The 25612-nt window shown below is 48.2% G+C and overlaps 1 long non-coding RNA gene across 1 annotated transcript; it reads left to right on the forward strand.

Annotated features, from left to right (window-relative positions):
• Positions 1-17220: 17220 nt before the first annotated feature.
• Positions 17221-21515, forward strand: LOC144456236 (uncharacterized). Its single transcript, XR_013485132.1, has 2 exons — positions 17221-17859; positions 20670-21515. It is a non-coding gene; the product is annotated as an uncharacterized LOC144456236 (long non-coding RNA).
• The last annotated feature ends 4097 nt before the right edge of the window (positions 21516-25612 follow it).

Consider the following 25612-nt stretch of genomic DNA (forward strand, 5'->3'; position numbering starts at 1 on the left):
GGGCGGGGCCGGCTTTCGGCGGGGGACGGGGGGGGGGCGCTGGAGGCCAGGCGACCGGGCCGTGCGTGCGTGCGTAAGGCCTTCCTGCGTAGGGCCGTGGGGCCGCCCGCCTGGCCGTCCGTCCGCCCGCCCACTCGCCGGCGCGTGGACCGGCTCCCGCCGCTCTCTCCTCCCCTGCCCTCGCCTCGGCTGCTCTGCTGAGGCGGCCGCGGCGGGGGCGTCCGGGCTCCGGGACTCCTCGGGGATCCTCGGCTCCGTTCGGCTCCGCTCGGCTCTGCGCCCCGTGACGTCACGGGCGGCCTGCGACCGCAGCGGCAGCTCTTAAAGGGGCCGCTCCGGCCCCGGGGCCGGGGGCGGGGGGGGGGCCAGAGCAGAGAGGAGGGAGGAATGGACTGTCCCTCCCCCGCCACTGCCCCCATGCTGCCTGGCCGAGGCGGGGAGGGGGGAAATAAAGAAGGCGGGCTGAGTGTGTGTTTGTATGTACGTGCCTGGGTGTGAATGCGTGTGTTTGTGTGTGAATGGGTGTGTCTGGTGTAAATGCGTGTTTGCGTGTAAATGCTTGTGTGGGGGTGTAAATGCGTGTGTTTCTGTGTAAATGGGTGTGAATGTGTGTGTGGGTGTAAATGTATTTGTATGTGTATGGCTGGGTGTCTGTGTAAATGTGCGTGAGATCTAGAGCCCCAGCAGAGAAACTCAACCTTTCCTCCAGGGTACAAAGGGAGAGGTGGGGGGTCCAAGGTGGAGGAGGGTCTCACTACCCTTTAGGGAAGAAATGCTCTCTGGGCAAAGGAAGCCCAAGCGTGATACCTGCTATTGCTGGGCCTTGGGAGATTTCCAGGAGACTCTACTGGAGGGTTCTTAGCCCTGCCATGGACCACCCCAAGAAGTACGTCCCCCAGCCCATGGGAGTTGCCTCAGCCCCTGACCTTCATGCCCGGTCCCAGACTGTCTCCCCCACCATACCTATCAGTCCAGTGATATCGTCATCCATGTCTCCCACAGAGGATTCACCACATGTGCTGGGCATTATCCTCTAAACAATTATATTTTATAAATGCCAGTAAATTATGCAGGGGGCAGCTAAATGGCTCAGTGGATAGAGCACTGGACCTGGAGTCAGGAAAACCTGAGTTCAAATCCAGCCTCACACACTTACTAGCTATGTGAACCTGGGCAAGTCGCTTAACCATGTATACTTTAATCCACTGAAGAAGGAAATGTCAAACCCCTCCAGCATCCTTGCCCAAAAGAAAAAAAAAAGAGAGAGACCCAAAAACGTGGACGGTGTGGTCCATAGGACCACAAAGAGTCCATGACAGCCACAACAAATTACACAGGCTCTCCGAGGGTTATTCCTCCCTCTGATCGGCTGTGCCCTGGAGGGGGTGGGGAAGACTGAGGGAAATCAGACATCTCTCGTTTGTTGTATTTTAAGAAGAAATGCCTTGGTATCTCTGGTCCCAGAACCAGAATCATGAAAGGGGACATTCAAGGGCAGACCAATGGGGGAAGAAAGAGCATCCCCTATGTAGAGGACCTCAGGCCACCCAAAGAGAAAGACAGAAGAGATACATAGCCAGATCCCTATGAGATACCCCAGGATGTCGACTTCCCTTGCCTCTCCCTGGCCCAGGCAGAGCAGCCCAGAGCATCTTTCTGAAGATGGAAGAGATGACGAGACAGAATTCTAATGGAATCTGACTCTCAGTATCAAGAAGAGATTGGTCCTCAGAGTAGAAATGATGGGAACCTTATGAGGAAGGTCCACTCCCTTCCAGAGTCACTGAAGAAGGAGGAAGGAAAGCCAGGCATAGTTTGACATGCACTCTAGTTTGGAGGGAGCCTATTTTAAAGGTCTTTTAAGAGGACAGGTAAGTAGAATTCTGTCAAATTGATGGTACAGTGGATAGAGTGCTGAACTCAGAGACAGGAAGATAGGGGTTTCAATCTCACCTCAGATGTTTGCTTAGCTGTGTGTGTCTGGGCAAACTAATTTGCTTCTCAGCCTCATTTTCCTCCTCTGTAAAAAGAGGATGATAATAGCACTCAACTGAGAGTGTGTGGAAAAAAAGCTTAGCAAATCTTAAAGGTCTATAAATGCACACAATAGCTATTAGGGAAAGTCAGCCTAGAAGGTAAGGGAATTTCTTGAAAATAACATACTGAAGGCACTAAAGCAATTCCATTAAAGAGGAAAGGGGGAGAATTGTCTAAAGAGACTTGCATTGGTTGCAAGGTCTGACAATCCAGTCCTTTATTTCAATTGATCTAGCCTCACTCTCTGGTGTTCTAACTACAGGATTATTGATAGTGTCTGATTGTCCTCAGAAGGCTCACTTTTGGTTCTGATTCTGAGAGTAAAGCAGCATACAGGATAGAAGTGGGCAACTAGATCTTCCCAGAGATTGTAGCCTGTTTGTGGTTGGCCCAGGGATGTTAGGGACTCAGGTTTGTCTATTAGGCTAGACAAAGGGCACAGCCGATCAGAGGGAGGAATAACCTTCGGAGAGCCTGTGTAATTTGTTGTGGCTGTCGTGGACTCTTTGTGGTCCTATGGACCACACCGTCCACGTTTTTGGGTCTCTTTTTTTCTTTTGGGCAAGGATGCTGGAGGGGTTTGACATTTCCTTCTTCAGTGGATTAAAGTATACAGGGTTAAGCAACTTGCCCAGGTTCACATAGCTAGTAAGTGTGTGAGGCTGGATTTGAACTCAGGTTTTCCTGACTCCTCCTGGTTCTGCTCATTTCACCTGCATCAGTTCATGTAAGTCTTCCTGGGTTTTTCTGAAATCTGCCTGCTCACTCTGACATTATTCTTATACCATCAAGCCTCACTTCTGCATTCATCTTGTTACTTCCCTTTTCAGTACCACCTAGCTGGCCCTATTTGAAAGTTTCTTAAAGAAGAATATCAGAGAGTGATCTCAGAAAAGCCAACGACAAGGGCAGCTAGGTGGTGCAGTGGATAGAGCACCGGCCCTGAAGTCATGAGGACCTGAGCTGAAATCCGGCCTCAGACCAAACACTTGACACTTACTAGCTGTATGACCCTGGGCAAGTCATTTAACCCCAATTGCCTAAAAAGAAAAATAAAAAGAAAAGCCAAGGACAATGAGTGTGGTTTGAGGGATCCAAGCATGGCTGGGACCCTGCTTAGGTTGGCTGGGACGTCGATAACTGAACCCAGTGAGAAACCAGAGCTGCTCAGTCTTGAGTTTGCTTCTGTTTGCCCCGCCAAGGCAAGTGACCAGTGACTGGAAAGGGCAGGACAAAAGTAGCTTTTGTAGGCAGTGGAACCCCAAGGGTTAGCGCCTCACTGGACTTGAGGAGCTAAGTGTCCAGGTCCCAGTGAGCCCTGCCCAAAGTCCTGGGGAATGTAGCTGTGATTTCAGAACTGCTGTCAGTGGTGTTGGAGGGATCGTGGAAAATGAGGAAAGCACAGCTGGGCCAAAGAAGATGTAAGCCCATTTTTTAAAAAGCAGGAAGAGAATCGAGCCTACAGGCCAGAGGCCATTGAGCTTGACCTGTTCTTGGTAAAACCTGAGAACGTGTTGAAGGTACAGTTAGTGAATGACTCACCCGAGAAGCCACGGTCCTGCCAAACCAGCTTCGCCTCCTTGTTCTCTCTTCCTCACCTCCTTGCTGAGAGAGGAGTGCTGTGGATAGCGGCACCTTGAGTGTGATTGGCAGTGGTTTTGACAATGTCTGGATCTCCACCTACCATCTCTCCTGGACATTAATACTGCACTATCAATGCCCCCCAGGACATCTCCACCTGCATCTGAATTCAATACATACACAACAAAATTTGATCTATTTCTCCCAAAAAGTGAGCCCTCCTGGAAATATTCACATTTGTTGTTGTTGGGGGCACAGTCACCCAGCTCTGCACTTCCTCACCCCCACATCCAGTGAGTTGCCAAGGCTTGTCTTTTCCCAATGTCCAACGCCCCTCACAGCCACCTCCTCTCTTCTTTCCTGGGCTGCAACCCTCTCAATCCCTTGTCGCTCTCTCCTGGATGGTTGCAATAGCCTCTTGGTCAATGGTTTTCCTCTCTGATGCATTCTCCATGTATCTGAACTCCTCTGCTCAGGAGCATTCAGTAGCTCCTTCTTGTCTCTGGAATAAAATACAAGGTCTTCCACCTGACACTTAAGGTGATCCAAAAGTTGCCCCTCCCTTCCCATAGTCTTCTGTCATCAGGTGGCTTCATGTGCTCTTGAGCTCTGGCACATTGGCCCAACTGTGGTCCCCTGTAGTACACGTTCCATCTCTCCCCCCCCCCCCGAGCCTTGGAATGGCCATCCATCCTTGTCCAAAATGGCCATGCTGCCACTTCCTCACAGGCCTGGCTCAGGGTGGGCACCAGCTCCTTCCTGAGGCTTTTCCTGATCCCCTCAGTTACAGGTTCTCTCTCTCTCGGTCTCTCTCTCTCTCTCTCTCACTCTCTCTCTCTCTCTCTCTCTCTCTCTCTCTCTCTCTCTGCCCCCTCCTCTCTGTCTTTCTGTCTCTCCTCTCTCTGTCTATCTTCCTTTCTCTTCTCTGTCTCTCTTCTCTCTGTCTCTTCTCTCTCTCTCTCTCTCTCCTCTCCTCTCTCTCTCTCTCTCTCTCTCTCTCTCTCTCTCTCTCTCTCTCTCTCTCTGTCTTTCTCTCTCTCTCTCTCTCTCTCTCTCTGTGTGTGTGTGTGTGTGTGTGTGTGTGTGTGTGTGTATACACTTTGTATCTATACACATTGTAACCCCAGTAGAAAGGAAGGTTGCATGCTCTGGTGTTTTCCTCGATGTAACCCCAGCCCCCCATCAGAGGGCCTCTTGCCTCTTGGTTACAACATGAGCTCCTCTGTTCAGCTGCTCCAGCCCCACACAAGCGAGCCCAGTCTCATGGATGTGGTCCCCATCCTCCCCTGGGGATCCATCTCCCCTCTTCTAGCTCTATGCCGTTGCTCATGGAAAGAGGCAGCTAGCACTGGTCCTCCAGTGAGAAAGATCTGAGTTCAAAACTGACCTCAGACACTCCCTGGGGGACCCTCAGCAAATCACTTAACTGCTGGCTGCCTCATTTTTCTCAACCATAAAATGGGAAGAGTAGCAGCACTTCGGGTTAGGGTTAGGGTCTCAAATGGGAAAATATTTGTAAAGCATTTAGTAGGACAAGGCCTGGCACATAGTAGGTGCTATAGAAACCTTATTCCCTTCCCTCCTTTCCCCTGCTTCCCGTACCTAGAACACAAGCTCACCTTTCTCTACCTCACAGAGCCCCCATCATCCTGTTTAGGAAGCCCTTCCTGACCCTTGCCAATTCCTTAGCACTCACCCTCCCTCCCAAACTACCTTCTGTGGAACATGTTTTTATTTCAGTTGTAGACCACTTTTGTTGTCTCCCCATTATTATACTCTGGGAGCAGGGATTGTTCCCTCCTTTGTTATTGGACAGTAAAAGCTGACTGGTTGATTAATTTCCTTGTACACCATTGGGGATGTGGGTAGAGAGCCGAGGGCATTCACACTATGTCACAAGTCTGGTCCCAGAGGGTCTCTGTGCATGTGTCTGTGGTGGCTTAGAGCAGGTCTTTCTGAGAGCACCCCAGGGATCTGGGCATTGGCTCTGTACAGTTTAACATTTTTATTGATGATTCAGAAAAATCACCCAACAGACATTAGTTAGGCACCTGCTGTGTGCTAGGCACTAGGGGCATGATTAAATAGCCCCTGTCCTTCCAGAGCTCATCATCTCTCTGGAAAGACTGCACAGAGGCGAGGGCGAACACACGTACACACAGAGCCACTACAAAGCGCACACGAGATCACAGGGTGGGTCAGAAGACGAATTAAGCACTGGCAGCTTGGTAGTTGGAGAGGCTGGTTCAAAACTTGCCTCCTGTGCTTTTTTCTCTGTGACCTCAGGCAAGTCATTTGACCAACATAACCACAGGGTGCATCTATAGAGCATCATACGAACATCTCACTTGTCTTCACAGCCTTGGAAGGTATGGGCTATTATTATCATCTCCATTTTACAGATGTAGAAATAGAGGCAGACAAAAGTTAAGTGACTTGTCCAGGTCACAAAGCCAGTAAGTGTCTGAAGGAGGATCTGAATTCAGTTCTTCCTGACTCTGAGTCCAACACTCTGGTCCCTCTTAGCTGCTTTTCTGCGCCTCGGGTTTCTTGGCAATAAAATGAAGATGGACTGTGATCTCTAACCCAAAAGCCTATATGTCCAAGCGTATGCCGTGAGTGAGGCTAGAAGCATTTGAATTCACAGAAGACATGGGAGGGAGAACTAAGATACTGGTCGGCAGAGTCAGGATCCCAGCCACCAGGGGCCAGATTTAACCACATGAAATGGAATGGGAAGACTGGGGGAGCAACTTAGTGAGGTCACTGGTGTGCAGTGATTTTCTTGGAGTCCTGCATCTGACACGCAGGAGCTCTGTGACCATGGACGCATCCCCTAATCTCTGAGCCTACAGGTTCCAGAGAGCCAGGTGAGATCTACGGTAGCAAAACATCTCCCGCCCTGAGGAAATCACAGACTTGTGCTCGGATGAGGATAAGTGCAAGCTTACCCTTGGGCTCAAAAAATTAATCTCACAAGTAGAAGGCACGGGGGCATGGCTAAACAGCCGTCAGACTGGATGACTTCTGAGATCCTTCCAACTCTGAGATTCTGTGAGAGCAGAGGAGAGAGAGAGGGAGAAGGGAGGAAGGAGAGAGAGAGAGAAGGAAGGAAGGAAGAAAAGATAAGAAGTGGGGAGATTAAAAGAGGGAGAAGAGTAAAAGAGGAGAGGGAAATAGAAGAAGAGAGAAGAGGAGGAGATAAGAGAGAAGAAAGGGAAAGAGAAGGCTCAGGATTGAATTTTGGAGGACTCACCAGGATTAGGAAGGGAGAAGCATGATGAACCATCATTGGAGGCCAGCAGGAGGAGCGTGGAGAGGGACTCCACCAAAGACTCTAAGGTCAGTGCGTCCAGGAGAAGGAAGAGACCTTTGGAAAGTCATCAAGCAAAACAGCTGGCAATATGGCAGCAGCCCTGGGTGTTGTGAGCTGCACGTGAGGCTCTTCCAGCTCCAAGGAGCTGTTAAAGACTCTCTTCTTGTTACTAGTTAGTTTTGGTTGGGGTGTGTGTGTGTGTGTGTGTGTGTGTGTGTGTGTGTGTGTGTTTTGGGAGGGGTTTGCAATTTTCCAGCCAATCAACCAAAAACTCCCGTGGCCAAGGTTTGAGGAAATCCATTTGCTACAGGAGATTCCAGCTTCCTAACAACTCACTGCCAAGTTCAAGCCTGATATCTGGGATGATGATTTCAACCCCCAAGAGAGTCCATTTTCTCCAAGGAATTGGATTCTCTTGGTTTGCCCTCATCAGGACAAATACGTCCCCAAATATGGGACATATTTGACTCGGAGCTCCAATGATTCTTTTTTTCTTTAAACAGTTCATCTGGGGGATGCCGGCCAATTCTCTCCACTTGCTTTCAGACCAAGGAAAGGAGCCGCAATGGATGGTAAGGGGGCTCTGCTGAGAGCTTGTGAGCTAGAAGAGATAGAAAGTCAGTCAGTCAGCCAAAAAAACGATTTATTAGACGCCTACTGTGTGCTGGCACTTCGATAAGCACTAGGCATACAAAAAGGGCCAAAGATAGTCCCTGCCCTCAAGGAGCTCCCAGTCTGATGGGGGGGGGCCCACAACATAAAAAAATGTGTACAACAAGCCCCACCTCGTATCAGTGGCCAATAATTAACGGAGAGAACGCCCAAGAGCAAAGAAGGGCTGGGGCAGGCTTGCGGGAAGAGGCTGGGTTTTGAGCAGCCCTTCCCAGCCTGGGTTTGCTGCTGCTGCTGCTGCTGTTTTTTGTTCCTTCTGGGTATTTTTATGGGCGTCTTTGGCTTGTTCAGGATAGTCCGGAGGATTTCAAGGGAGGCTCAGGAAGTCCCCCAAACAAGTCACTTTGATTCCCTTTCATTTTGCAGCTGTTTGCTTCTGGAGCAGGTGTGTGTCTCCGAGGCAGAGGCCTGAGAGTTCAGCTAGTCATTTGATGTGCAGTAGCACATTTTCCCATCTTCCCAGAGGGAGCCACGGTTTCCTCCTGATGTCCTGGGAACGTGCTGGCTAGCCCACGTACATCATCGCTGCCGGGACCTCCGCTTCCGTGAGAGAGGAGCAGGACGGCAAAGGCTGGTTGGCTACGAGAGTTTCACCTGGCTTGGCTGGGAGAGCTCAGGACAAGAGGAGCCGGGCGTGGCAAAGGGACAGATTCAGGGGCGATGTCGGCCACGCCAACCACGCGGAGCAGTCCTACGGTTCGAGGGGACTCCCCTTAAGCAGAGGCCAGGTGGCCATGTGACTGGGGAATGCTGCGGAGGGTATGCCTCTGGTGGGCAGCCCTCTGTTTATCATCCTCCTTGCCAGCCTCAGGGAAGCAGCTGGGCCTGTGGCAGAGTCATGGTCTCCAGGTCAGGGAGTGCCATTTCAAACTGAAAGACCAAAGAGGGAGTATGGAGTTCAGCCAGATCCAACCCGACGCTTTATCTCTTGCTCTGACACTGATATCGCAGTCAGAGCCAATCCACTTCTGAGCCAGGCAATTTATTTAGATGGCCTCAAGGCTCCCTTGGGGAGAATTTGGCCCATTCTTTGTTAAACAGCAGCACGTCCTAAGGTCTCTAAAAAGAAACACAACAGTCCATTAGCCCACGATAATCAGACTACTGTCTAGCTTAAGATGGTAATGAGCTGTGATTACTTAATTCAATCTAGCAAACATTTATTTAGCACCTACTATGTACAAATGATTCTGTTAGGAGGAAGGGATATATAGACAAAACCAACATGGTCACTGCACTCAAGAAGCTTCTAGTCTCCCAAGAGACTACAGTATGTACACTCGCAAATATTCTTAATAGGTCTGTGATGTCCTTGATATGGGAGTTCTTAGTCTACCAATGTTGCTAAGCTCTCCGCTACACCCTTCTCCAAGTTTGCCTCGGGGGTCTACCCAATGGGCTGGAGGCCTTCTTCATTCTCTCCCCTTATCCAGAGTGTTGTGGGGCCCATGCACCATCTACCTGTCAACTCTTGCCACTGACCAGTCCATAGCCTCTTCCTGTCCCACAATCCTTTGAGAAAATCTTTAGCTATTATTTTGCAGAGTTCTTTAGCCATATGTTATATAAATACAAGATAATTTGAGGAGGGAGGAGAGAAGGCTGACAACTAGGAGGATGAGCATTTATGGGTTTCAAACCACTATGTCCTTTCGAGGCATAACATTAATAACATACATACATACATATGTGTGCGTGGGTGTGGGTGTATATCCCTACAAACAGGTTCCCAAGTCAACCTTAAGCCTCTACAGAGCCCTTTCTAGCTGTAAAATGGTTTGGGATCATTTAACAACCAATCCCTAACGTTATTACGGATGAGTCGCCATCAGGCCTTTGGATGCCCAAACACTGAGGTTCAAGAATTTGTTCAAGATGCTTTGTTTCAAACATTGCGTAGACCAGTGAGATCTCAGGTGAGGACTCCTGCCCTAGCTCCTGTCTTATTCCAAATGTGGATCAAGGCCCCTTCAGATGCTTAAAACATCATCTCTACCTTCTGGCGTCTATAAATTATGCAGCTGGACAACTATTTGGTAGATATTTTCTTATTATGCATTTTTCACTGTAATGTTTGTTTGTTGCCTGATTCTGTGCTAAGAGTAAACACCATTCCATACATATCCAAGCATGTTTGTTTGGCTCCATGGAAGGCCAGCACCATCATGCCAAGGTCACAAGAACAGGGCTCAGTGAAATTTATCAAGTTCAGAAAGGGAGAGAGCTGTGCCAGGAGGTAGGAAATCCAATCAGGTTTTGATAAAATAAATTCATAAATCCAGACATTCATTGACAGTGTGTCAGCACTGTCCCATAGAGAAAAGTGGAGTTAAAGGCATAGAAGGTAGCTAACTCTTTAAGAACCATAGATATAGGCACAGAGAAACATTTTTGTAACATCATAGAAGAAATCTAACTGAAACTAAGAGTAAGCATCATATTCACAGATTCAATAGAAGCTTTTCCAGTAAATACAGGAGTAAAGCAAGGATATCTACTCTCCCAACTACTGTTATAAATATCTATATCTATATATCTATATATATGATAGCAAGAGAAATGAAACAAGAAAATGATAATAAAGGTTGTCAAAAAGGAGATAAAGACTTCCTATTTGCTGAAGACATAAGTATTAACTTAGATTTTCTAGGAAATCAATAAAGATACTGAATGAGGGAATTAATAGCTTGAGCAAAGCTGCAGGATACAAAATAAACCCATAAAAATCAATAGAATTCCTATATAATAACAAAATCCAAGAGGGAATAATAAAAAGAGAAACACCATTCAGAACATCTACAAAATGCATAAAATACTTAGGGGTCAATCTACCAAAGCTCAAAAAATACCTGTAAAGATTCAATTTAAAAGTGCCCCTTAAAAGAAGTAAAGGGGAAAAAAAGAAATAAAGAACTACATAAGTAGCTGGAGGAATATTCAATGCTCATGGTGGGGCTGTGCTAATGTAATAAAAAATTACAAGACTCCCAAAGTTAATTTATAGCTTCAATGTTATACCAATCAAACTATTAAAAGATCCATTATGGAACTTAAGCAAATAACAAGAGAATGCTTTTGGAGAAACAAAAGCTCTAGAACACCGCAGAAATAATGAAAAGAGGTGGAGATGAAGGAAGAATGGCTTCAAACTATGTTATACAGCAGCAGTCAGTCTTCAAAACTGTTTGGAATTGTTTGTTTTCAATAGAGAAACAGGTCAATGGAACAGATTAGACAAAGGACAGTGAGAAACAATGAAACATAATAGTCCAGTGTTGAAAAAACAAAACAAAACAAAACCAGAAAACAAATTATTTAGTTAAGAACTCCATATTTGAGTTTTAAAAACTGCAGGGAAAACTGGAAAGCAGAAATTAGGCTTTTGTCAACATCTTGCACTATATTCCACAATAAACTCAAAGTGGATATGGGACTTTAATATCAAAGATCACACTATTAAAAAATTAGAAGAGAAACATTACCTATCTCTCGTAGCTGTGGGCAGGAGATAGATTCCTAACCAAGCAATGGATAGAGGCAATTATATAAGATAAAATAGGTAATTTTGATTACATGGAACTGAAAAGCTTCCACACAAATAAAATCAATGCATGGGGGGATGGGGTGGGCAAGTATTTATTTTTCTCCCACTTACTAATGTTTTATCATTTGCAATTACATGCAAAGATAATTTTCAACATTTACTTTTACAAGATTTTGAGTTCCACATTTTTTTCTCTCTCCCCAAGACAGCATGCAATCTGACATAGGTTACACAGGTACAATTATATTAAACATATTTCCACATTAGTCATGTTGTGAAAGAAGAACCAGAAAAAAAGGGAAAAACTATGAGAATGAAAAAAAAAGAAACAAACAAACAAACAAAGTAGTCTGCTTCCGTTTGCATTCAGCCTCCATAGTTCCTTCTCTGGATATGGACAGCATTTTCCATCATGAGTGCCTTGGAATCGTCCTTCAGGGGCAGGGAGCCTGTGGCCTTGAGGCCACGTGTGGCCCTCTAGGTCCTCAAGTGTGACCCTTTAACTGAATCTAAACCTCACAGAACAAATCCCCTTACTAAAAGGATTTGTTCTGTAAAACGTGGATTCAGTCAAAAGGCTGCACCCAAGGACCTAAAAGGCCATACGTGGCCTCAATGCCACAGGTTCCCCGCCCCTTAGATCGCTGCATTTCTGAGAATCAACTATTTTAGCTGATCATCTCACAACGTGGCTGTCACTGTGTCCAATGTTTTCCTGTTCTGCTCCCTTCATTCAGCATCAGTCCATACAAGTCTTTCCAGGTTTTTCTGAACTCTGCCTGCTCATCATTTCTTATAGAACAATAGTATTCCATTACATTCATATACCACAACTTGGATAAGCATTTATTAAGCACCTACTGTGTTCCAGGTTTCGTGCTAAGTGCTTTATATATACTGGCTTACTTGATCCTCACAATAACCGTGTGAGAAAGGTGTTATTATGGTCCCCATTTTACAGATGAAGTAACTGAGGCAGACAGAGTTAAGTGATTGACCCAATGTCATGGAGATGTAAGTGTGTGATGTAGAATGTGCTGTTGACACTATGGTGAGATGATTACCTGTGATATTGGTATAACAATTCTTGAGCATGCTGACATTCGTTATAATGCTATGATGTATCTTTACAGTAGGGAAGTATATTCCAACTGATTTTTCAGACACTGAAAATTTTTGGCCATTGGGAGGAACATAAGATAGTGACAGAAGAGAAGGATGAAGAAAGCTGCCCTGGGCTCCATGTTTCTTCTCCCACAGATGGCAGGGTGCATAGGGCAGATGCTCTTTACCCCACCCCGCCACCCCACCACAAGAAAGGACAGTGCGCTTGAACCTGATTCCTGGAAAAACCTCAGGATGTGTGATTAAAGAGAAAAGAGAGTGGTGACCCCAGAGCCAGCATGGATTCATCAGCAGGCCAGGCCAAGCTTGTCTCCTCTCCTTTTGGGGAGGAATTGTGATTGTCAGATGAGGGAAGTGGCATAGACACAGTTTACCCAGGTTGCAGAACGGCATTTGAGAAAAATGTTTCATGTTATTACTGGACAAAAGTTGAAGAGATGTTGCCTCGATGATAAATCATTTATGGGGCTTCATTATCAGTGAAATGACCAGACCCAGAGTAACTATGAACATTTTGGTCTCAGTCTGCAAGATCTCTGGTGGAATGCCAGAGGGTTTTGTACTGGGTCGTATGCTCTTTTTCAGTTTGATCAATAACATGGCTAATGGTTGAAAGAACGTGCTTATTGAATTTCAAGATGACCCCAAGCTGAGAGGCAGAGCTAGTGTGCTGGGTGACAGGGTCAGAAAAAGAAAATAAGAAAATATCTTGACAGGATGGGACATTGTGCTGAATCTAATAAGATGAAATCCAGTAGGGACAAATATCAAGTCTTACATTTGGGTTCACTAAGTCAACTTCCCAGATAAAAGATGGCAGTTTGTCTGAAAATAACCTGGGGAGGCAGGGCGAGGATGAGTGCACTGCTCCGCATGAGTAGCAGTTTGTGGGATGGAATCGCCATGGCAGCCAGTGGAATGAGAGGTTCATTCATTTGACCAACGTGGATTAAGGACCTACTGCATTCCCAGCAGAAAAGCAAAGTCCCTGACCTCCTGGAGCTTGCAGTCTTCTGAAGATAAACTAAAACTTCCTAAAGTGAGTGGAACGGACCAGGGCCAGAGGAGGGAGTGGTGCGAGGTGCTGTGGGTCCTCAGGTTGAGGCCGTGGGACCTTTTTCTGGTCCAGGCTGGCCTCGTGAAGGCAGAGGTCCCTCCTGATGCCACGATGCTGCGAACCACTGATTAGAAAGGTGCAAATGACCAAAGCCTTTCATGAGGAAAAAAAAAGAAATTCACAGGCACCTAGCCATTTTATCTCTTCTGTGACTCCACATTCACTTATTCAGTTGCCAGAAATAGCCATCAACAAATGCAAAATTCATTAAAAAGGACACTGCTCAACTTATTCAGATTAAATTGCTCTCTCCTGGGGGCAGCAAATGGATGGAGCACCAGCCCTGGAGTCAGGAGGACCCGAGTTCAAATCCAACCCCAGACACTTACTAGCTAGCTGTGTGACTCTGGGCAAGTCACTTAATCCTCATTGCCTCCAAAATTTAAAAAAAAAATTGCTTTCCACTGGGGGATACCTGCTTTGATGGAGACATGACCAAACACTTGACGCTTACTAGCTATGTGACCCTGGGCAAGTCACTTAACCCCAATTGCCTAAAAAACAAAAACAAAAAAAAAGCTTCTCAGTTGAAAATGGAGATGGTTTTCTCACTTTCACATGAGACTGACTTATGATCAATCAGTCAATCAGCAAACATTTATTAAGGACTTACTATGTGCCAGGCACTATGCTAAGTTCCGGGCATACAAAAAGAGGTGAAAGACATGAATCAGTCAAACCCAAAATTCTGGGGTTGTACAGGCATTTAGGGGGAGGACCCTAAGAGGGACCAAGACCAGCGAGTAGGTATGGGCTGGACTTCATAGCTGCTGAGGTCCCTTCTGACTCAGGGACTCTGTAAGAGGCAATGAAAGGGGACAGCTAGGGGGCACAGGAGTCAGGAGGACCTGAGTTCAAATCCAGCCTCAGACACTTGACACTTACCAGCTGTGTGACCCTGGGCAAGTCACGTAACACCAATTGCCTCACCAAAAAAAAAAAAAAAAGAGGCAAAGACAAAAATGTGACCTTAGAAAACAAAAATGTAAAATCACTTCCTCCATCAAACTTAACCTGCTCTCCCCCACCAGAAGCAAGACAGTTCCTCTCTGAACTCCTAGCAGTCATCAGAAGTGTGCTCACTTACCCTTCACATGTTGTAGCACGGAGCTGGAGTATAGAACTAGGGCCTCCAGAGGAGAGGGCTGGGTGAGCAGTCCGAGCTACAGGTGTGAATCCTAGCTAGGGACTCTGACCAGGTCACTTGGCTTCTTTGTGCCTGGCACTCACCTCACAGGTGTGAGATGACTAGAAAGTGTGATGAGTAAAGTGCTTTCCAGAACCTCAAAACTGCGGTCATCCAGGCCGAGCCCCCAACACTGTGCAGAGCAGGCAGCTGAGGGCTGAGACATTAGGGACCTGAGCCGGATCATCCAGGCCAGGTCTTCTGAAGTTAGGGAAGGGCGAGGACCGTGGCTTTAGCCTCCATACTGACTGAGGTGCCTAGCACTGTGACTGGTGCGGATCGGGGACCCCCAAACAAATGAGGCAGCTGGTCTGAATGGCCGCCGTCCAGCTTTGAGTACACCTCTCCTAAAAACCAGGTTTAAAATAGACCATGCCTCTGAGGAGACAAGCCACTGGAGGAAAATGGCTGCCTGGGATAGCCAAGTCACACCCCTTATGTATCCTCTCTACTGAGGCCCAACTCGGGGAGTGTCACCATGTTGAAAGCTTTACTGCAAACACATTTTAAATGAAGTCTTTAAAGTCAAATAAACTTAGAAAGGAATGTGATAAATCTCTTTTGGGAAGTTCAAGGTGAACTACGAAACTATGAACTATGAAACCCAACCAGTGTCTAGAAAATGTTGGGCCTGGCCTCAGAATCCTGTGTGGCAACCCTGCAAGTCTCCTCTTACCACCCACCCCCACCACCCCTTACCTCACCACAGGCTGAACCATGTAGGCTCCAAAGCCTTTGCTCCTTGCTCCCAGAAAGGACCTATGGGCCTAGAACCCACGCTCCCACTTTCTGGATTATTGTTAGATCATTTGTGGACTCACAGTTTTGACTTTGCCAGCTGATTAAAATGCGTCTTACCAGTAACAACTGCTCTTGAAGATATATTTTATTCATTGCCACAGACTCATGATAGAAAATGCTATTCACATCCAGAGAGACTGATGGGCTGTGGAGGCAAATCAAAGCAGATGTTTTGTACTTTATTTTTTGGGGGTCTTTTCCTTTTGGTCTGTGTCTTCTTTCATAACTGTGACTAATAGGGAAATATGTTTTACATGATTGCACATGTATAACCTATATCAAATTGCTTACCACTTTAGGAAGAGGGGAGGAAGGGAGGGAGAAAAATTTGAAACTCAAAATCTTATAAAAATGAATGCTAAAAATTGTCTTTACATATAATTGGGGGAAATGAAATACTGTGAAGTCCTGACATATGTGTGCATATAATTTATTTCAATAAGCAAAAATCTTCATCAATCCCTCGCCCCTTAATTGAGAACAAACATAAAACGAAACCCTGTTACAAACATGTAAAGTCAAACAAAGTAAATTTCTACATTGGCCACGTCCAGAAAAAACATAGAGTTCCATTCCGCCCTCCGAGTTTTCCGAATCGCTATCAGAAGGGGGCAGCATGTTTATTCTCAGTCCTCTGGAATTGTGGCTGGTCCTTAAAGAGCTCCTGATGCTTTCAAAGTCATTTGCCTTTATGTGTTGTTATCATTGTCCCTCCTGGCTCCATTCACTTCCCTCTGCATCAGTTCACACAAGTCTTCCCAAGCTTCTCTGAGACCCTCCCCTCCGTAATTTCTTAGAGCACAAGAGCATTCCATCATGTTTACATACTCTAACTTGTCCGCCCACTCCCCAGCGTAGGTGCCTCCATCAGATTTCCGTTCTCTGCCACCTCAGAGAGCTGTAACTTTTCTGCATGTTCTTGTGTATTTTTTATGTCTTCTTAGAGTCTGCGTACTTAGCAATCCCCGTGCTGAGCTTTTCTCTGAGGCTTCGCTTAAAGACGCTTTGGAGTCATTCTTTTCTTCTGGACTTGTGTCTTGAGCTTCTTTGGATTTGTTTTGTTTTTTGTATGTTTTGTTTCTTGGTGAGGCAATCGGGGTTAAGTGACTTGCGTAGGGTCACACAGCTAGTGTGATCATGTGTCTGAGGCCAGATTTGAACTCAGGTCCTCCTGACTCCAGGGCCAGTGCTCTATCCACTGCACCACCTAACTGCCACTTAATAACTTCTTATAGAAGGATTCTTTTTGTTTGGCTGTTTGCCCATTCTTCCAGTCTACTTCTTGACTTTGCCCTTGGCCTTAGGACTGGGCTTTTTATGCTTTTAGATGGAAGGTCTGCTTGCACCTGGTGCTGCTTTCTTAAGGTTGTGTTATTGCAGGACTTTAGGGACAGTTTAGGGACCTTCAAGCTTTCACTGTCCCCAGTGTGATCTGATCCGGGGCAAACCTGATGGCTGCTTCCCCACTCGGAGCCCTGCAAGTTCCTGACCTGGGTCTGGGTCACAGCAACCATAGTTGCTGCTGGATTTGTTCCCTATCAGCCAGCTGGAAAGCGCTGTTGATTCAGAGAAACAGAACTGCAGGCTCCAGCTCCGTCTGGGATTCCTGCCCTGGTTACTCTGCAGGCGGGACGACAGCTGGAACTGAGGCCCTACTCTGGGGGTGACCCTGAACTCTCAGCTCTGACTTGTGCTGCCCCTTAGGGAAGTCCCTGGGCTGAGAGCCATCTCTTCCAGAGAAAAGGAAGGGGTGGGGTCCCAATATGGAGCCAGAAAAGCCGGGCCAGGTCAGAAACCAGGAATGCCTTGGAGCAAAGAATCGTCGGGGAGGATGAGATGGAAGCTGGGGGCCAGCACAGAGCTTTCAAGATGGGACAGAGGCACAATCCCTCTAAAGTGCCTCTCTTGTATAGTGTGGGCGGCCCGAGTGAGCAGCAGCTGGGGCTGTGTCGTTATGGTTCCAGACTGGGGACCCTCACTCCCTCCTTGCTGGCTGGGCCTGCCTCTTCTGACCTGGAAGCCATTGGAGGGATTTGGTAAATGGTGACTACGTGCCAGCCAGCTGCCAAGCTCTGGGGATACGAAGAAAGGCCAGCCCCTGATCGCAATGATCTCACAGTCCCTTGGGGGAAGATAACGCGCAAAGAATGATGTACATGCAAGACATATACAGTGGGGGTCATCGGAGGGGGGAGGCCCGCGCAGGGGAAGTACCAGGAAAGGCATCCTGAAGAAGACAGGATTTCAGCTGGGCTTTGGAGTAAGCCAGGAGGGCAGAGTGGAGGAGGGAGGGCATGCCAGACACAGGGGACAGCCACTGAAAAGACAGAATGCAGAGACAGAGTATTATGTGGGAGGAACAGCATGGCAGCGTCATTGGATCGGGGAGAGCGAAATGAAGACCAGAAAGGGAGGAAAGGGCCCATGCAAAAAGAGCTTTAAAAAGCAAGCGCATATAACAGGGAGCCGCGGGAGTTTCGGTGAGTGAATGGTCAGACCTGCACTTGAGGAAGATCATTTAGTCGCGGGTTTGGGAGCGGATTGGAGCGCGATGAAACTTAAGGCGGGCGATGGCCGCCCCTGCCCGAGCAGATTATTGCAATAACCCAGGGGGGAGGTGCTGAGGGTCCGCGCACCGCGTCAGAGGAGAGGAGGGGGTGTGTTGGAGAAATGTTACAAAGATTGGACAAGCAGGTGGGGGCCGGCGGGCGGGCGGCAGGAGTTGATACTGCAAAAGTAGGAATGATAGAACTTGGCAACACATTGGCTGGGTGGGACACGTAGGAGAGAAAAGCCGGGAGTGGATCTTCTCCACCGGAACATCTCCTCACGACATCCTAGCTCCCCCGGAGCCTGGGACGGGAAGCAGAGTGCATTCACATTGCTCTATCAAATCACAGGATCTCAGAGCTGGAAGGGACTAGAGGCTATGGAGTTCAATACGCCCTCAGTCAGAACGCCCCCTACAAATCAATGACCAGGTGTTAGTCTACTAATTAATGCCTTCCCTCTGAGATAAACTTCCATTTAAGTGAGATATAAATATATACACACATATATGAATACACAAGGTGTTGGTGCGTGTATGAATATATGTGCTATATATAACATAGAACGTTCCTGCATGCTGACAGCTGTGTGAAGACAAGATGTGTCATATAGAAAACATAAGTGTAAGCATACATAATAATATATAACATAAACACATTATATATAACATATATCTTGTATGCACATAGTTATTTGCCTGTTGGAATGTTTTTTATATATACATATATATATCACATAAAACTTGGTCGTAATAAATATTTTGGAATATATTGCTATAATCTCTTTGCCAATATTATATTTGATATTTTTGAATCATTGTTAATTATATTAGTCTACCATTATTTTTATCTGCTTTATCCTTCCCTGGTTTGGGAATCCAGGACCATGTTTACCTCACAGGAAGACCAGCTGGGTATTAGTAATAGCTAGCATTCATTATAGTACTTTAAGGTTAAAGAGTCCTTTACACATGCTGACTCATTTGGTTTTTTACAACAACCCTGTGATCAGGTGCTATGATTGTCTCTATTTTACCGATGGGGAAACGAAGGCTTATAAACCTTAACTGACTTGCCCAAGGTTCCCCAGCTAGGGAGTTTCTGAGTCAGGATTCAAACTCAAGTCTTTTGACTCCACACCTTGGGTTCTATCCACTGCACCACCTACCTGCCTCTGTATTCTTTCCTGAACTGTGTTCAGTTCTGGGTGCTGTCCTTTAGGAAGGATGCTGATGAACTTGAGAACACCTACAGGAGGCTGACAAAGATTAAAGAGCCCAAAGATCGTGCCAAAGGAAGATTAGTCAAAGGCTACGAGCGTTTTTAGTTTGGTGAAGAGCAGACTGGGAAGGTGCATGATAGCGTGATGGTTTTGAAGTATTTGACAGGCTGTCATGAGGAAAGGGGATTGAAATTAGTTTGTTTGCACCCAAAGGATGAAACCAGAATAACAGGGGAAAAGACAAAAAGATAAATTTGGGGAAAACTTTCTAGACCCCCTCACGGATGGTCTTAAAGCAAAATCAGTCAGTTTATAAGTATCTATCAGGTGCTTACTATATGCCAGGCATGGTGCCATGTGCTGAAGACAGCAATAAAGGCAAAAAGAGGTCCTTCCCTCGAGGAGCTTGCATTCTTTTGGATAGGAAAATAATTATATTCATATATGTGTGCAAGTGTTATATGTATCATATGTGCGTATATGACCAAGTTTTATGCATGCACATACAAGATACGTGCGTAAGTTATGTATTTATAACCTGTATCTTACATGCATGTAGCACATTACACACACACACACACACGCATATGTGTGTTACTTAACACAGTCTATATCTAGTCACACAACTAGTGAGGGCTTGAGCCAAAGCTATTACAGAACCTTACACACGCAAGCCTGAGTTGGAGGTTGGTGGCGGAAAAATGTGGCCAGTCTTACTCTGAGAGAGCCAGTCCAGAGCACACGTTCATACAAAATTATGAAGTTTGCAAAAAGGCACAACTTGTTTGGAAAACTTAGCCCTTCCTGCATGTAATTTCTAGAAAGCAGAGACAGGATAGCAAAGGAGCCCACTTTCGGGCATGAGCCAAATTTGATTCGTCTGCAGCTGCGTCAGCAGCTTGACCTTCTTCTTCAGAATCTTGACTAATTCCAGCCAGACCCCGAGTTTTGTCATACGACCTCTGCAGGGGTTTTCTGTTCTCTAGCAGGCACAGGAACAGGGCATCCTTGGACTCCAGGGAAAGGACTTGATCCAGGAAGGGGGCAAAGGGATTCCTAGACTATTTTGAGAAGGTTAATTTAATGAAAGAGTGTCTAGCCATGCTCGGGATCTAGAGGGAGGGGCTGGCCTCGGATCTTGGTCAGATCTCCAGCCCTGCTCCTAGGTCTGGCTAAGCCTCTGTTCTTAACGGGCTGCACCCGGTGGAGACGAGCCCCATCTGGGTGGGGCTGCACATGATTGCCTCTTGCTCTCACTTTCTCAGTTCCCTGGCCACTCTCTTCGCCATTTGCATGGCTAGAACATGCCGGACATTGGTATCTGTTTTTTTCAGAGGTTGCCTGGGTACAGATGGCTCTGCTCTAACACTATGTCTGTCACTAATGCCTTTCTAATGCCCACTGGTTTTCTCTAAATGCTGAACTTTATTTGGGTGCTGCAGACAATAGTAAAAATGTCCTTTCAGCCAGGACAGAGAGTTTAATGACCACACTTACTCCCCACCTTCACTCCTTCCAGGACACAATTCCAGAGGATGATACCACTACTCCTGATGACGGCAGTGATGCTGGCCAAAATATGTGCCCAAGCACCGCACATTCTGCATCCCATTGGAGAGCAGAGCTGGAGGTCACAGTTATGACTGCTAAGACATCGTCATCGCCTGCATCCTCCTGGATACTGTTCCAGTCTCCCCCTCCCCAACACATCCTTGGCCCCTAGTCTTCACTACAAACCTCAGACCCTACTGGCTGTCAAGAGCAGAAGATTTTCTCTTCTGTCTGTGTGAGAAAATGCGGCCTCTTTAGCCCATGGGCCTGACCAGTGACTTGGGGACCAGCTATGGGCTGAGGATGGAGTCCAGGGAAGGACCCTGCCTGGTCCTTGGTTCTGAATGAGTTAACTGAGACCTAAGTGTGAGTCCTCTCAGTGTGGTTTGTGGGGCTGGCCTGGCTGGACTTTGCCATAAACAGTGACTGGGCCAGCTTCCATCCTCTTCTCCTCAGTCAGGGGAGCAGAAGGCCAGGAATTGGGGGGACGAGCAGAGAAGGCTAGAAGAGCCAGGCCCGGGCAAGGACTGCACTCCAGGGCTCCCCCAGCTCCGGGATCCACTCCCAAGGTCAGCCTTCCTGCTGCTCCCATGCCAATTGTTGGAGATGATAAACACGTTTCCCGTTGTAAATAAACTAAACACAGAAGATAAGTGGCAGGGTTGGGGGGGGGGGAGACGAGTGAAACGGATTCCTGTCAAATACAAAACACAGTTTTTTATTTTTTGGCTGGAAGCAAAGGAAGGACTGAAGCTAATTAAGCTTGACATGAAATACTCACAAAGCCAAAAATAAAGTCTTTATGAGCTTAGAATTGAAGAAGAGAAAAGAAGCCTTTTTCCGCAGCAACCTTGTCACCTCACTGCAGAAAGTATTCAGGGCATGCTCGGGATGGGGGTCTAGGACGCTGGCTTCCTGGGTGCCGGCGCCTGGCCTGCCTGCCTGCATGCCATCGGGAAGACCAGGCACCTGCCCGGTTCGAGTGCGGGCTGCTCACAGGGGGAGGGGGAGACAGGGCAGGGAATAGGGAACCTCCCAGCTCTTTCTGACTCATTTTACAGATGGGTAAGCTGAGGTCCAGAAGAGGAGCGTGGGATTGTAGATGCAGAGCTGGAAGGGTCTTTCATGTTCACCTCATCTAGGCCAAGGTCACACAAATATGTCCAGCCTGGGGCTTCTGTCTTCATCTCCAACATTCCTCACTCTATGACACAGATCTGCCTGGGTCATAGGGCAGGTGGTGACAGAGGCCAGGGCTCCCCAGTAGTACAAGCTCCTTCTCACTGTTCTGTCCCATTGGAAGAGCTGTATCCTAAGTGAAGGATGGACTATCCCCTTCCTGTTCTGCTCCCATCATTCCCTGGGGCCCAGGGCACAGTCCCTCTCCACTGCCTTCCTTACCCCTGTTCTGCCTGGGAAAGGAGGGAAGTCGATTGTGAGCAGTCAGGGGGTGGGGCCGGGGTTGTGCCTGAGACTCAGTTTTCTCCTCTGTCCAATGGGGCCAGCGATGCCTACAGTTGGGCTGTCGTGAGGCTCCAAAGATCAGCCCATCAGAACGTCAGTGGCCTCAGTTGTTGTCTTCAGGATGTCTCTCACTGATAAAGGAGAACATGGGTCAGATTCCTTCCCTGCCTTACGATGAGACCTCCTGGGGAAGCAGTATTCATGTCCATACCCTGTGGGGCACTGTAGAGGTCTGAACTGAATAGGGTGTCCATAGCTGCCCAGTTCAGATCCCCTCCCTCACTACCCTGCCAGCCCCTAAGGGCCCACCCTGACCTTGGGGGGCTTACATTCACTGGAAGGGGGAGGACAGACTGAGGAAACTCAGGCCCAGGGCTGGAAAGGGGCTTGCCCAGTCCCGCAGCTGGTCTGGCCGGACCACATGCCCTGAAGTCCCAGCCACACCCTGGTGTGCCGTGGGCTGGGGCGGGCACTAGCCTGGGGGAGGGGGTGCAGAGAGCCCAGGACAGACCCAAGCTGGGGTGTGAGCTTCCAGTCTTTAAGATGGGAAGCCCCTGCTGCTCACTCTGCTCTTGGGGACTAGAGTTTCAGAACACAGAAAGCTGGTTCTACGTTCCTGAGCAGAACACAGATGTTTGGGAAAGAAAGCCAACCTTCCCTGAGTGGGCTGGCAGAGCCAGCCTGCTAAGAACCAACAGTTATGAGAGCACCAAAGCTCCTGAGGGACACTATGAATAGCCTTCGCCGCTGGCCTGCGTTAGGCCCGCTCTGCAGCCTGACTCAGGCTCCTCTGGCTCTGCTGCCACCGCCTCACCCCTCCGTTCCACTTGGGATGGAGCTGGACTTATCGCCAAGCAGCTCCCGGGAGCTGTGAGCGTGGGGTCCTCGCCATCCTATAACATCCTCCAGGGCAGTCAAGCTTTGGCACCAGGACAGCTGACATCCCAGCGGCACAGAGGCTGGGTCCCAGGGGTGTTGGGGGGCAGTTTTCTCCTACTTGCTCCTGTAATACCCAAGGGGATGTTTTTCTTCCTCCAGAACCATGATCAAAGCCAGAGGGCCAGGCACCACCAAAATGGCGGGCGGAAGCTTGCTCTTTGTCTGGCGAGCTGGGCACAGTGCCCTGGACACATTTGAGAACAGGCCATTTCCTCCCAGGAATGAGAAGACTGGCCCCAGGAAGAGCAGGGAGGGGAGGGGAGGGGTGCAGACCAAGCCCGGTTTTCAGAACTGATTCTGATGAGCAGTGGAGGTAATACTCCCTCCAAGGCCAAGGCCAGGCATGGGCACCAAGCTCCTGATCCAGCTCACGGGGTGTTCTTGGGGGAGGACTGAAAACAGCTGGACAGCTGCACGGTCTGCTCAGAAGGCACCTCTCAGGAAGACCAGCCTGAGCTCTCCCTTCCCCACCACACTCTGGCCTGAGTCTGGCCAATTAGCTCAGGCAGGGGACCCCTCGTGGCGATCCAGCCAGCTGGAGCCTGGGATGGGGCTCAGGACAGGTGTTTATGAAGTAGCTGCAGTGTGCCAGGTGGAGCACAGAGGAGACAAAAGAAGACACACGCACACACACCCCAAAACCAAAAAGCAGTCCCTTCTCCTGATGGGGGTTGGGGGTGGGGCAGACAAGGTACAAACAATGTACAGTGCGGGGTGCTGGGGATAATCCTAGAAGGAAGACCAGGGCTTCTGGTGGAAGACGGGGTTTCATCCGGACCTGAAAGAAGCTGGAGTGACTGAGACAGAGAGGAGATCTCGGGCATTTCGGGATTTCTGGGGGCCGGCCGGAGAAAATGCCCCCAAGTGGGGAGATGGAATGCCTTGTTCGGGGAACAGCCACGGGGCCAGATGCGCTGGACTGCAGAATACAGGGAAAGAAATGAAGGATTCAGAAGACTGCAGAAGTCGGAAAGCGCTCAACAGGAGTGTATGGTTGGTCTGGAAGGCCCGAGGGAGTTCTTGAAAGTCCTCAAGCAGGAGGGGTGCCACGGTGAGACCTAAGCTTTAGGAAGGCTGGAGCCAGGGGCAGGGTCTCATAATCTGGGGCTCCAGCCTCCCTATGAGGGCATGCCCCATTCGGCCTCATGAAAATTTAGGGCTTCCTTCTGGTTTCCTGGTCGCAGCCGCCATCATTGGCAGCCATGGGCGGCCACGGCTTCCCTCTCTATCACAACTTGTGACAACAATTCCCTCAGCACATGTTGTTTGGTTTTCTGTGCCCCACCCCCACCCCCAGCAGAGACCACTAGATTACTGATAGTGTGGGAGCCCCTTCAGCTCTGGAGCCAGTGTCTTCCAAAGCAGCTCTGGGTGCAAAGGTTTGCTGGCCCCCTAGAGCCGCACAAACAGGTGAAGGTGGGCTCTCGTAGCATCCAGCAAGGTTTTACCTTGAGAAAAGACCGGAGGAAAACAAAAGCTGTTTGAGTTCGCTGGCCAGGGCAGGAGAGAAGCTCCGGGTGGCCTGGAGGCCGTGTTGGGGGCTTCAGCTTTAGCTGTCTCGGTCACCGGGAAGTGGTTTTGTTTGTTTTTAAGATGTTAGTCACAAACGATGTCTTAATTTGACAAAACTATTCTCGCATTCGGGGGCATGATTCATTTAGTGTCGGTGACTTGGCCCTTCAAAAACTTGACATCAATCAATCAGAAGTATTTGTCTAGTGCCCACAATGTGCCAGGCTAGTGCCCACAATGTGCCAGGCACTAAGCTAAGTGCTAGGGACCCCAGGACAAAGAGAGAAGCAATGCTTACAGGCGCATACTCTAGAGGAGGAAATGGGACACAAATATGCCCATCCAGAATAAATTGAAGGAGAATTAATATAAGCAACTCTAAAGTAGTAGCACAGAAGGCACTGGACAGGCAGGACACCAGCCTCTGGGGGCAGCTTCTTCCTTCCCTTCTGCCTCCAATCAGTCAATCAATCATCCTTGGTAAACCTTCACCAGTCCTTGCCATCCCCTCAAGCTGTCTGCTCTTAGCCTCCTTTTTTCAGCCAGACTCCTAGAAAAAGCTGTCTCCACCTCTCGAATTCACTCTTCAACCCTTGGAATCTGCATTCCATCCTCATCACTCACCAGGCTGCACTCCTTGGGGCTTGTCTGACTGACTTCTCCTCTATGTCCCTGGGTCGGGTACCTTCTCCTCCTCCCCTCCCCTTCCCCCCCTTTTCAGCTTCCTTTTGTGTGTCTTTCTCTATTAGACTGTAAGCTCCCTGCGGGCAGACTCTCTCTCTCTCTCTCTCTCTCTCTCTCTCTCTCTCTCTCTCTCTCTCTCTCTCTCTCTCTCTCTCTCTCTCCCCCTCCCCCATTTTTTTGCATTTTTTTTGGTATCTCCAGCAATTATCCCAGTGCCTGACACATAGTAGGTACTTAATAAATGTTTATAGATTGATTGAAACTGCTCTCTTCTAAGTTTCCAGTGATCTCTTAAGGGCCAAACCCAATGAC

The sequence above is a fragment of the Phascolarctos cinereus genome, unplaced genomic scaffold (assembly GCF_003287225.1).
Source record: "Phascolarctos cinereus isolate Bilbo 61053 unplaced genomic scaffold, phaCin_HiC Scaffold_3;HRSCAF=262, whole genome shotgun sequence".
Classification (NCBI taxonomy): domain Eukaryota; kingdom Metazoa; phylum Chordata; class Mammalia; order Diprotodontia; family Phascolarctidae; genus Phascolarctos; species Phascolarctos cinereus.